At 35.3% G+C, this 12,500-nt stretch overlaps 1 protein-coding gene across 9 annotated transcripts in view; it reads left to right on the top strand.

Annotated features, from left to right (window-relative positions):
- Positions 1–12,500, top strand: part of LOC137627825 (annexin B9-like) — a 236,275-nt gene that overhangs the window by 177,936 nt on the left and 45,839 nt on the right. The window lies entirely within an intron of this gene.

The following is a 12,500-nucleotide window of genomic DNA, read 5'->3' as shown; positions in this document are numbered from 1 at the left end:
CTCTACCATATGCTGTGTCTACGTGTGTTCGTGTATATATATACACACATATAATAAATTTTTCACATTTAAACGTGTTTTTCATATTTCAAATAAGCCATATATTTTAATACATTAAGTCTGGATTCTCATAACGACCTCGGGGTCAGAGTCTCGAGGCGAAATCACTCAAAGACAATAGCATCTGGCTAAATGGTACGGTCACTGTCATACAAACATCTTGGACCAGGGTTCGAATCCCGGCCAGTCAGAGGCTATTGCCTTTTGAATGATTTCGCCTCGAGACTCTAATCCCGAGGTCTTTAAGAGAATCCAGATATTAATGTATTGAAATATATAGCTTAATTGAAATTATATATATATATATATATATATATATATATATATATATATATGTATATATATATATATGTGTGTGTGTGTGTGTGTACACACGTGCGTGTTTGTGTAGTCAGAATAAATCACAATTATTTTGTCATAAACAAACTATCCTCTTGGCTGTCGTGTTTGACAGTAATCAGTGAAATGACCCCACTCAATTTACCAGATTCCCGTTTTCCTGACACTAATCTGACTTGTTTAGCTTTGCGGTCACGTGAAATTAATATTATTCTCCTTGACTTTGATGCCAACAGAAGTGCAGACCCAAATGGTATCTTTATAGACACTAGATTTTTTGCAGTTTCAAGTTGTCTCATATTTTCCGTAAGTTAGCAGTTTTTTTTCCCGCCAATTACTGCTTAAATTGGATGATCTAATTTTCGTATATGAAACTTCTGAATGAGAAATATCTGTAAGTTTCTGGGCACCTGTTTGCAAATAATTTATGGGATATTTGGAAGTAATATTCTATAAATTCCCTAATCTGCGGTTTGGCTTTTCACAGGGTCCTCGGAGCTTGTGATGATATCCATACAATCTCCATTATTGTGCAGATATCATTTTTATGGGGTCATGAAGTTCGTATGATTGGTCTTGATTTTTTTTATGGGGTCATGAAGTTCGTATGATTGGTCTTGACTTTTCTTCATGAGGTCATGAAGTTCGTATGATTGGTCTTGACTTTTCTTTATGAGGTCATGAAGTTCGTATGATTGGTCTTGACTTTTCTTCATGAGGTCATGAAGTTCGTATGATTGGTCTTGACTTTTCTTCATGAGGTCATGAAGTTCATATGATTGGTCTTGACTTTTCTTCATGAGGTCATGAAGTTCGTATGATTGGTCTTGACTTTTCTTCATGAGGTCATGAAGTTCGTATGATTGGTCTTGACTTTTCTTCATGAGGTCATGAAGTTCGTATGATTGGTCTTGACTTTTTCATGGGGCCATGAAGTTCGCATGATTTGCTGTTGACTTTTTTTTATGAGGTCATGAAGTTCGTATGATTGGTCTTGACTTTTCTTCATGAGGTCATGAAGTTCGTATGATTGGTCTTGACTTTATTGGTGCTTCTGACGGTCATTTATGAACCCCTTGCTTTCAAACTTCAACAGTAGGGATTTGTTGGGTCCTTTCTCAGCATTGTTATCGAATTTTCAACTAATCTATTGCTAAAAGTAGTTGTTGATGGATACCACAGTGAATACAATACAATGTCTACTGTAGTTATCCTGTGGTTAGTGTTCTTAGCTCTTGGCCTTAAACATAAGCTTGTTATTCATGCAGGTGATGCTACTCTCTTTGTATCGATCCAATCTCCAGAATATAATGTGGTTGCTGAAGCTCTCAACATAAACCTCACCGAAATAAGTGCATGGTGCAAATTTTAGACGAGATTCCGGATTGTATATTTACCTCTGAGAAACATTTCCAAGATTTTCTTAAATTGCACATAAGGCTATTATATTTGAAAACTTTCTAGATATTTGGAGATTTTTTATCCAGATAACTTTTTTAGTTTATTTATTCTTTGAGGTTTTGAGTAATTTTCTCTTGTTTGCTCATCAGCAGCTGACTCACATCATAAAATGTTGGAGAAAAACTCGCTCTCTATTAAGTACCTTATCATTTATCTGGATGTTAATCTCTAGCACGATCATCCAATTAGCTCTTCCTTCATGTTGTATAAGATTTTTCATAATTCTGACCATACATTCCATTCAAATCTTCCCTCGACGTATCATTCACTACGACTATGTATTGTAGTACAATGTATGCAGTTATCTAACATTTTTTACCAGTTCTGCAGTTTCTCGTCACCATCCCCAATCAGTACTGTATGATCTGTATCTTCTGAAAACATCAACCATTCCCCATCTCATTCCTGCTTCATTCTTACTCTGGTGTCGTTTATTTCTTCAACCCCTTAATTACCGATTTATATTCTTAACCCTTTTACCCCCAGACTATTTGGACAACCCTTAACCCCCAGGGGGTTATTTTTTTCCCAGCACATTTTGCAGTATATTTTTTTTTAAATTGCTCTAATAGCCTTAATTTTTGTCATAGAGAGGTCAGGTTGGTCTCATTCTCTTGGAAAATGCCTGAATTTTCTCAAAAATTTTTCAAAAATATGAAAAAAAAAAATATAGCATTTTTTTGCAAGGACGTACTTTAAGAGTCGCTCCCACAAGCATCCTCAGTCTACGCAAACCATTTCAAGTGTCGCGTCACACAGCTCTCCTTTTCTATCCTACGCATTCAACAAATCTTCATAACACTCGCTCCACCGACACAGCGATGCATCCATATCCAACGAAATCTCTCAAATTTTAGGCTCTTGTTCCGAGGTCCACTTATTATTATTATTATTATTATTATTATTACTACTTGCTAAGCTACAACCCTAGTTGGAAAAGCCGGATGTTATTAACCCAGGGGCCCCAACTGGTAAAATAGCCCAGTGTGGAAAGGAAACAAGGAAAAATGGAATATTTTAAGAACAGAACCAACATTAAAATAAATATTTCCTATGTAAACTAAAGAAACTAACAAAACAAGAGGAAGATGAATTAGATAGAATAGTGTGCCCGAGAACCCAAGATAGTGGAAGACCATGGTACAGAGGCTATGGCACTACCCAAGACTAGAGAACAATGGTTTGATTTTGGTTTGTCCTTTCCTTAGAAGAGCTGCCTACCATAGCTAGAGTCTCTTCTACCCTTACCAAGAGGAATGTAGTCACTGAATAATTGCAGTGCAGTAGTTAATCCCTTGGGTGAAGAAGAATTTGTTGGTAATCTGTGTTGTCAGGTGTATGAGGACAGAGGAGAATCTGTAAAGAATAGGCCAGACTATTCGGTGTATGTGTTGGCAAAGGGAAAGTTAACCGTAACGAGAGAGAAGGATCCAATTTAGTACTGTCTGGCTAGTCAAAGGACCCCATAACTCTAGCGGCAGTGTCTCAACGAGTGACTTGTGCCCTGTATCCTGTAAAGGAACTTAATTTCTTCCTGAAGTTCTTTTTCAACATCATTTAGTTAATTCTGTGGCTATGTTAGTATTTGTGTATTAGTTGAGCTAGTGAAAAGTTATGAGTTTTGATGAACGGTCGTGAAACCATTTCTGTATTAACATTTCGTCAAAGAAATCTACCTTTTGATTTTTATATCATGAAGGAAATTTTAATCAAATTATTTTTGTGGCTGAAGTGACTATCATAAGTACCATACATTCACTGGTACTAATACCGATTAAACTGATATATCTGTACTGCTATTTGCTCAATTGTTTAGTTCCATTACGATTTTAAGGCTTAATCTAAACCACGCTGTTAGCAATATCTTATCGTCCTTCCCTCCCCTTGATGCTAAAAATGAAGGCAGAGGTTGCGTAACTAGACCGACCCCGCCCCACAATCGCCTTTCCCTCTCTCGGCATCGTTTTCCTGTAGTCTGGATGGCGCCAAAGCTCCTATAGCTGTTGTCGGCTGCCCCATAGCACCAATACGTGTCGTCCCGATCTACTTTTCAACCTCGAATATGGTAATGGTAATCTCTCTCTCTCTCTCTCTCTCTCTCTCTCTCTCTCTCTCTCTCTCTCTCTCTCTCTCTCTCTCTATCTGTGTGCCGGTTAGTGATTACACTTTTGCGATCCTATAAATATCATGATTTAACGCGGATAACAAAAGGCTATCGAGTGCAATATAGCTACAAGTTTTCGTGAATAGTCAGTGATTAGTTTGAGGTCGGAGAAGTGGGATAAAACGTCGGCATAGAATAGTTATCTTGTGAATTACTAAAAATCTAATCAAGATGGCTATGTACAACACGGGCAAGGCTTGGAGAGACATCGCTGGACTCAGCAAAAATAAATTCCATGAGTTGGCGAAACAGGAGCTCGACCGTCTGATAACAGAGGTCACTAGTAACGTCAACCAATGTGACGGAAAAATATTCGCAGACATATTGAAACAATATGATCCAATAAACTGGAGCAAATCTGCGGAAAACATCAGCAAAATAATTGAAGAAATTCCAAAGAAAATCCAAGTGATAAAGAGACTTATAAAGAAAGTCTACATCAATCAACACATTCCATCAAAGAACAATAAGAAGTCCAATATGGTGAATATGCTGATTGATGCAATGGGAAAAAGAATGCCAAAATGGTGTAATACATGTAAGATATGGTATTCCATTAATAATCCTCAACAATTGATTAGAAAATGTGATGCCTGTCATGTCCCAACACATCCCACATGTGCTGAAATACAGCAAAAAATAAAAAATAAAGACACAAAGGTATTCTGCTCAACATGCTTAGTCTGGATAGAAAATATAATTAAGTCGAGACTAAATCTGCAAATAGTTGAAGATAAAGAAGAGGAAGAAGAAGAAACAGAAGAAGAAGAAGAAGAAAAAGAAGAAGAAGAGAACAATGAACAGGATATGTGTAAGGATGCAGAAGAAATCATTGATATAACCTATGATGCCATCCAACAACATACTTATGAAGAAATAAATTACCAGATGGAAACAAATAATAGACCCAAGAGACTCTACCCGGACCTACATAATTTTAGGGAAGAGCAAGAACAAGAAAAAATAGAAAAGAAGGATATAGTCTGCAATATGCTGAAAAGAGGGAATTGCAGATTTGGCGAAAGATGCTACTACAAGCATCCAAAGATATGCCATAATTATGAAATATATGGTAAATGTGCGTATTTAGACGGATATGGAGACGAATGCAGAGATCTCCATCCAAAAATATGCAAAAACCTAAAAGAAGGAAAAGGATGCATTTACAACAAAAAATGTAGATATATGCATCCTGCAACCATGAATGAAAGTAAGAAAACTCAGCAAACTGAAAAGAAAAATGAAAGCAAAAAAGAAACAAAAAAAGAAACAAAAAAGCAGGCCGTGTATAAACCGCGCTTTGAACCAAGAGCCCCAAGATATGAGGGCTTTCAACCCAAACCTGCACATTTAGAGCCCAACTACAAAGAATGCATCTATAATGCCAGGGGCTGGTGCAGATATGGGGACAGTTGCAGGTATACACACACAAATAAATATGAAGGCGAAAGAGCAAATATAATAGAAAAGTTGGATTTTTTAATGGCAGAATTCCGGGAAATGAAGAAAAGAACATCATATCAGAACAGGAAGGAAGCATGGGAGAATCCATATTATTACCAATATTAAATAATGGGGATGAAACACAAACCATAATAGTAATGAATGCACAGGGTTTAGTCACGAGTAACTCCAAAAGGAAAATAGAGTTCTTAGAAGAACTAACCCAAATTGAAAAAATAGATATATTAAATATAAGTGAAACATGGTATTCCCAAGAGACTGGCAGTGATGACCAGATAAAGGGTTTCCAAACTTATAGATCAGACAGAAAAAATAGGAATCAAGGGGGAACCGCAATATATGGAAGAGACATAAATCAAGGAAAAGTATGTGAAAAATACAGCAACACAGAATGTGAATTGATTGCGGTAGAATTTGAATTTGAAAAACTAATGAATATTGTAGTTTACAGACCCCCAAACACTAAGGAGTTTGACATAATAATAGAAAAAATAGATGATATATGTAGAAACCATAAAGACTGGAATATACTCCTATCCGGAGATTTTAACTTTCCTTTCGTGGATTGGAAAGAACGGATAGAAGAAAGTGGTTGTATGTATACATATAAAAAAAGATAGTAATAGTAGCGCAGAAGATAAGAGGCAATTTGAAAAGCTTCAAGATATGCTATTAGAACATAATATGCAACAAATAAACCACATTCCAACAAGAAAGGAAAATGTCCTAGATCTAGTATTTGTGAATGAGGTGAATTATGTTAAAGAAATAATAGTGTATAACACGGGAATTTCAGACCACAATGTCATAGAATTGATAGTTCATTCCAAAGCAAGTGATCACAGAATTAATAAAAGCACAAAACTTTGGGAAGGATATGGAAAATATAACTTTTACAGTAAGAATATAAAATGGTCAGAAATAAATGAAGAACTGAATAAAGAATGGAAAAATGTATTTATAAGTGATAATATACAGGTAAATACGGATATACTGTACAAAATACTGGAGAAAATTGTTGAAAAATATGTACCGAAAAAAAACAATAAACAAAAGACGTGCATACCAAGAGACAGAAGGATCTTATTTCAGAAAATTAAAAAGTGGAAGAAAAATCTTGCAAAAGAAAAAAATGTGTGGAAAATGAGGGAAATAAAATGTAAGATAGAAAATGCAGAACAAAAGATTATACAGTCGAAAGAAAATGAAAAAAGGGACTTAGAAGAAAGGACACTTCAAAATATAAAAAGAAACCCCAAAGTACTTTACTCCTATGCAAAAAAGATGAATAAAAGGAGAATAGAAATAGGCCCTCTAAGAATTGAAGGACGGCTAACGAATGAAAAAAAGGAAATATGCAACATATTAGCAGAAAAATATGAGAGTGAGTTCACGCCAAGAATTGCGAATGAGAATAATGAAACAGAAATGAGAGAAGAAAATGTTGAATATCTAACGGATATAGATATTAATGAAGCAGATATTGTCACGGCTATAAACGAAATTAAAAATGGATCGGCAGCCGGACCAGATGGAGTTCCAGCGATTTTGTTAAAAAAAACTGCAAACACTATCGCGAAGCCACTTGCAATACTGCTAAGACAGAGTATAGATATGAGCGAGATATATGTTAAACATAAATTAGCTTATATAACCCCTATCTTCAAAAGTGGATCAAGACTAGAGGCAAGCAATTATAGACCTGTTAGTCTAACATCACATATTATGAAAGTGTATGAGAGGGTAATAAAAAAGAAAATAATGAACCATTTGGTCAAAAATAATTTGTTTAATATGGGTCAACACGGTTTCGTACCTGGAAAAAGTACACAGACCCAACTGATAGCTCACTATGAAAACATATACAATAATATGATAAATGAAAAAGACACAGATGTGATCTATCTAGATTTTGCAAAAGCCTTTGACAAGGTAGACCATAACATATTGGAGAAAAAAATGAGAAAGCATAATATTGTGGGAAAGATAGGAAAATGGGTAAAAGAATTCCTGCAAAACAGAAAACAGATAGTGGTTGCAAATGACGAGAAATCAGATGAAGCCCAGGTAATATCTGGTGTGCCCCAAGGTACGGTATTAGCTGCACTGCTATTTGTTATTATGATCTCAGACATAGACTGTGATGTTGAAAACTCCGTAGTGAGAAGTTTCGCCGATGACACAAGAATAAGTAGAGAAATTACTTGTGATGAAGATAGGAACTCACTACAAAGAGATCTAAACAAAATATATGAATGGGCGGAGATAAATAGGATGGTATTTAACTCCGATAAATTCGAATCAATAAATTATGGAAACAGAGAAGGAATGGTGTATGCATACAAGGGACCTAATAATGAGACAATCACAAACAAGGAAGCAATTAAAGACCTTGGTGTAATTTTAAATAGGAATATGTTATGCAACGACCAAATAGCAACACTGTTGGCTAAATGTAAAGCAAAAATGGGAATGTTATTCAGACACTTTAAAACAAGAAAAGCTGAACACATGATTATGCTTTACAAAACTTATGTGCGTAGTACACTCGAGTACTGCAATGTGATATGGTACCCACACTACCAAAAGGATATTGCGCAAATAGAGAGTGTACAAAGGTCCTATACTGCTAGAATAGAAGAAGTTAAGGACCTTGATTACTGGGAAAGACTGCAATTTTTAAAATTATACAGTCTAGAAAGGAGAAGAGAACGCTACATGATAATACAAGCATGGAAGCAAATAGAAGGAATTGCTGAAAACATCATGGAGCTTAAAGTATCAGAAAGAGCAAGCCGAGGTAGATTAATAGTGCCAAAAAGCATTCCAGGTAAACTGAGAAAGGCGCACAGGACATTAATCCACTACGCACCAGCATCGATAATGCAGCGACTATTTAATGTGCTGCCAGCTCATCTAAGAAACATATCAGGAGTGAGCGTAGATGCATTTAAAAATCAGCTCGATAAATACCTAAGATGCATCCCAGACCATCCAAGACTGGAAGATGCAAAATACACCGGAAGATGTATTAGCAACTCTCTGGTGGATATACGAGGTGCCTCACACTGAGGGACCTGGGGGAACCCAAACAAAAAATAAGGCAATAAGGCTCTCAGTGCCATGTGTTTCTGCCATCTCACACATACACTTTTACGGTTGTAAGCCATTTTAATGTTTCGTGGAAAAGTATTGCCATTCAGTAGAGCTGCCTGAGACGAGATATTATTATTATTATTAGTAGTAGTAGTAGTTAAGCTACAACCCTAGTTGGAAAAGCAAGATGCTATAAGGCCAAGGGCTCCAACTGAGAAAAGTAGGTCAGTGAGGAAAGGAAACAAGGAAAATAAAATTTTTTAAGAACACCACCACCACCACCAAAATAGATAGATAGATAGTAGTAGTAGTAGTAGTAGTAGTAGTAGTAGTAGTAGTAGTAGTAGTAGCCATTGTCTAAGTTCTAAAAAAGAAATGTTGGAAACACCCTAAAAACTACACATAATCACGAACATGTGAAATGAGTAACACATGATGCCCAGTTACAAGTTAACACTTAGTTATTTTTAGTTTGTTTCGTACAGGATTAGTAGTTATTTCTCCAAAATGTATCTATTAAGTTATTTTTAATTGTTTATTTCGTACAGGATTAGTAGTTATTTCTCCAAAATGTACCTTTTAAAGCTATTTCTGAAGAGTATAAAGATTGCATTATATATATTTCTTTACTAAATTGTTTGGCATTAGTCATACGAGAAGATCCTTTGAACTAAGCTGTAAAGTTGGATACTTATTTTCATAATTATCATATTTTTATATGGCCTAAGTCGTCTATATTGGTTGTATGTGTTCTGAAGTCTACACCAACTTTATTCCGTTTAACTTAACCTCGCTCTACGTTTCCACTTGAGCCAAATGGTCTATGCTGTATTTATACATAGAACTGGGATCTAATCGTGTTAATGGTTTGCAATAAATCTCTCTCTCTCTCTCTCTCTCTCTCTCTCTCTCTCTCTCTCTCTCTCTCGTATAATCCTGATCGTAGTAATGTTGAATTTTTTATATTTTCTCTGGGATCTTTGATAAAACAATTTTTTCAAATTGAGATTTAATTTGTGACTTTTTCTCGTTGATTCTTACAGTTTCTAAATGAAATAGGCCTATTCTAAATAGGCATATTTAAAAACAGTATTTGATTTATATTTTTACGTAGTCATGTAACTCTTCTCGCCGCCAACACTTGGAATATTTTTACCCCACACCAGACAACTCAGCAACAACTCTCTCTCTCTCTCTCTCTCTCTCTCCTCTCTCTCTCTCTCTCTCTCTCTCTCTCTCTCTCTCTCTCTCTCTCTCACATGCAGCAAATGAGGTTCCTAGTTGCTAGCTGACCGTTGGGATTACATCTAGGAGAGAGAGAGAGAGAGAGAGAGAGAGAGAGAGAGAGAGAGAGGAGAGAGAGAGAGAGAGAGAGACGTAAACCATTAAAAACAGATTCCATTGAAACGTGACTGCAATGTTAACTATTGGAATAGGGTTTGGTGTATTAATTATTATCATCATCATCATCATTATTATTATTATTATTATTATTATTATTATTATTATTATTATTATTATTATTATTATTATTATTTTATTTAAAGACATCTTAATGTTATCATGGTCGTTTTCTAGATCGTAGATTTTACATTTTTTCTCTTTCTCTTAGATGTAGGACTACGGCTCATTAAGAAGCAGTAGCAGCAGTAAAATTCGTAATGTAGGGGTTTATATAGGGTTTGGGCCGTGTTCCCGAGAAATGGGAGCTGCCAGCCGTATAGAGAGAGAGAGAGAGAGAGGAGAGAGAGAGAGAGAGAGAGAGAGATTCAAGTAGTAGATGTAGGTATAGTTAAGTACATACAGAATCTGTTCAATAGTGCGGCCTTAAACATTTTTTTTTGTATAAAACTATACATAGGTAAACAAGCATCATGCATAATTTTTAATATTTCTCTCTCTCTCTCTCTCTCTCTCTCTCTCTCTCTCTCTCTCTCTCTCTCTCTTCCTCTCTCTCTCTCTCTCTCTCTCTCCTCTCTCTATATATATATATATATATATATATATATATATTATTGTACTTATATTTCTGAAAAAAAAACATTTTTTATCACAAACATATCTATATAGTATTATATCAGAAGAATATTCATTTGTAAACAATTTATTCATTTGTTCAAAGTCTGACTTATCACTTTGTTTTTAATATTCTGTTCGCTATGAACATAAACTTTGACGAAGTTTACTATCTAGAATTTTGAGCAGCTCTTCGTTTTGAGGTCACAGCATCAAAAGCGACAATGGAATATTTACTTCCACTCTTATTTCCATTTGTTACATTCATGCGTACAACTTATTTGTATCATTTCATTCAAAAGTATCCGTCTGTTGCTTTTGTCTATACAAGTATTGGTGATTCCAAATTTTAGACTAATTGAAAAGCGTAGGCCCATTAAAGGACCTTGGTTAGGCCTATACCAGGGGGTAGGGAACCCTTTTTTGGATGAAAAACGGTAGAAGAGACTCTTAAGCTATGTTAAGCAGCTCTTCTAGGAGAAGGACACTCCAAAATCAAACCATTGTTCTCTAGTCTTGGGTAGTCCTATAGCCTATGTACCATGGTCTTCCACTGTCTTGGGTTAGAGTTCTCTTGCTTGAGGGTACACTCGGGCACATTCTATCTGGTTTCTCTTCCTCTTGTTTTGTTGAAGTTTGTATAGTTTAAATAGGTAATGTTTATTTTAATGTTGTTGCTGTTCTTGGAATGTTTTATTTTTCCTTTCAATTCCTCAATGCTCCTTAAGGCCGCATAAAATTTTGTTGGTTATTTTATCCTCAAAGTAATTTATTAGTAATCTAAAGTGTCAGGTTTATAAAAATTCAAAGCATTACAATTTCAAATATTTGAATTAAGTACTTTTTATACAAATAATCAGTAAATGCACTATATTGAAAACTAAATTTCAAAATATTTCATTCGAGTTTGGGTAGTTTTCAAACTACCGTAAGTAAATGAATAATATCGAAAGCATGTCATTTTCAAATTACTTTGTATTGAAGTGATAAATAAAATAATATTAATCTTTTGGAAAAGATAGCTTATAGATATCAACAATATAAACTTTTAAAATATTTTATAATGGCAAGTAGGTACTTTTTAAGCAATCACATCTCATAAAAATGCAACATCCCAGTAGAAAATTGTATCTGTTTAAACACAGCTGTTTTCATTGAAAAAAAAAATCAATTATTTGCTTTCTGGGGATGTTCGATAAATCCCTATTTTTTAGCCATCGTAGCTGGAACACCATCAGTGCATAACTTATTATAATAAGGAAGTAAAATTTAGTCCTCCTTTGTGACATTGCTTATTGAAGTTAAAATGTCTGTTCCTCTTTTTCTTGCGTTAAGGTTACCTAAGGGAAGCTGTTTTTCATACAATCGAAACTCATCAGTGAAAGCACAAATAAAATATTTTCATGCCAAAAATCTGGAACCTGTTGACTCATCTAAAACTAACATAGATCACAGTGAGGAGATGGACAAAACAGGAACTCTCTCCTCCATCATACGTTAAATCACTCACTGCAACTAACGGTTTTTCCTTGTCAGCTACAACGGCTGTTGCAGCTGACAAGGAAACTGCTAATTGCATTTAGTTAGGATTCATTGAAATCAAGGAAAAATAGCTTCCATTCTCTAGGAGGTACATCACTGAACACAACTCTCCTATTGTCTGTATGTACATGTTTGTGTGTGTGTAGATACAGTAGAATGATTTCTAACACAATATTCAGTGTAAAGCAGAAATCAACTACACATATCGTACATATATCAAAGGCCGTAGAAGGCCGCACTTGATGGTCCTTAAGGCCGCAGGTTCCCCATCCCTGGCCTATACGATACCGCCATCTTTGATTTGTATTTAACGGGCTGCCAACACAAGAACCCACATCACACGCTAGGTGGGGCCAAT

Source organism: Palaemon carinicauda, chromosome 35, assembly GCF_036898095.1.
Source record: "Palaemon carinicauda isolate YSFRI2023 chromosome 35, ASM3689809v2, whole genome shotgun sequence".
Classification (NCBI taxonomy): domain Eukaryota; kingdom Metazoa; phylum Arthropoda; class Malacostraca; order Decapoda; family Palaemonidae; genus Palaemon; species Palaemon carinicauda.
The sequence above is the reverse complement of the archived record's forward strand: the minus strand, read 5'-3'. Positions and strand labels throughout refer to the sequence as shown.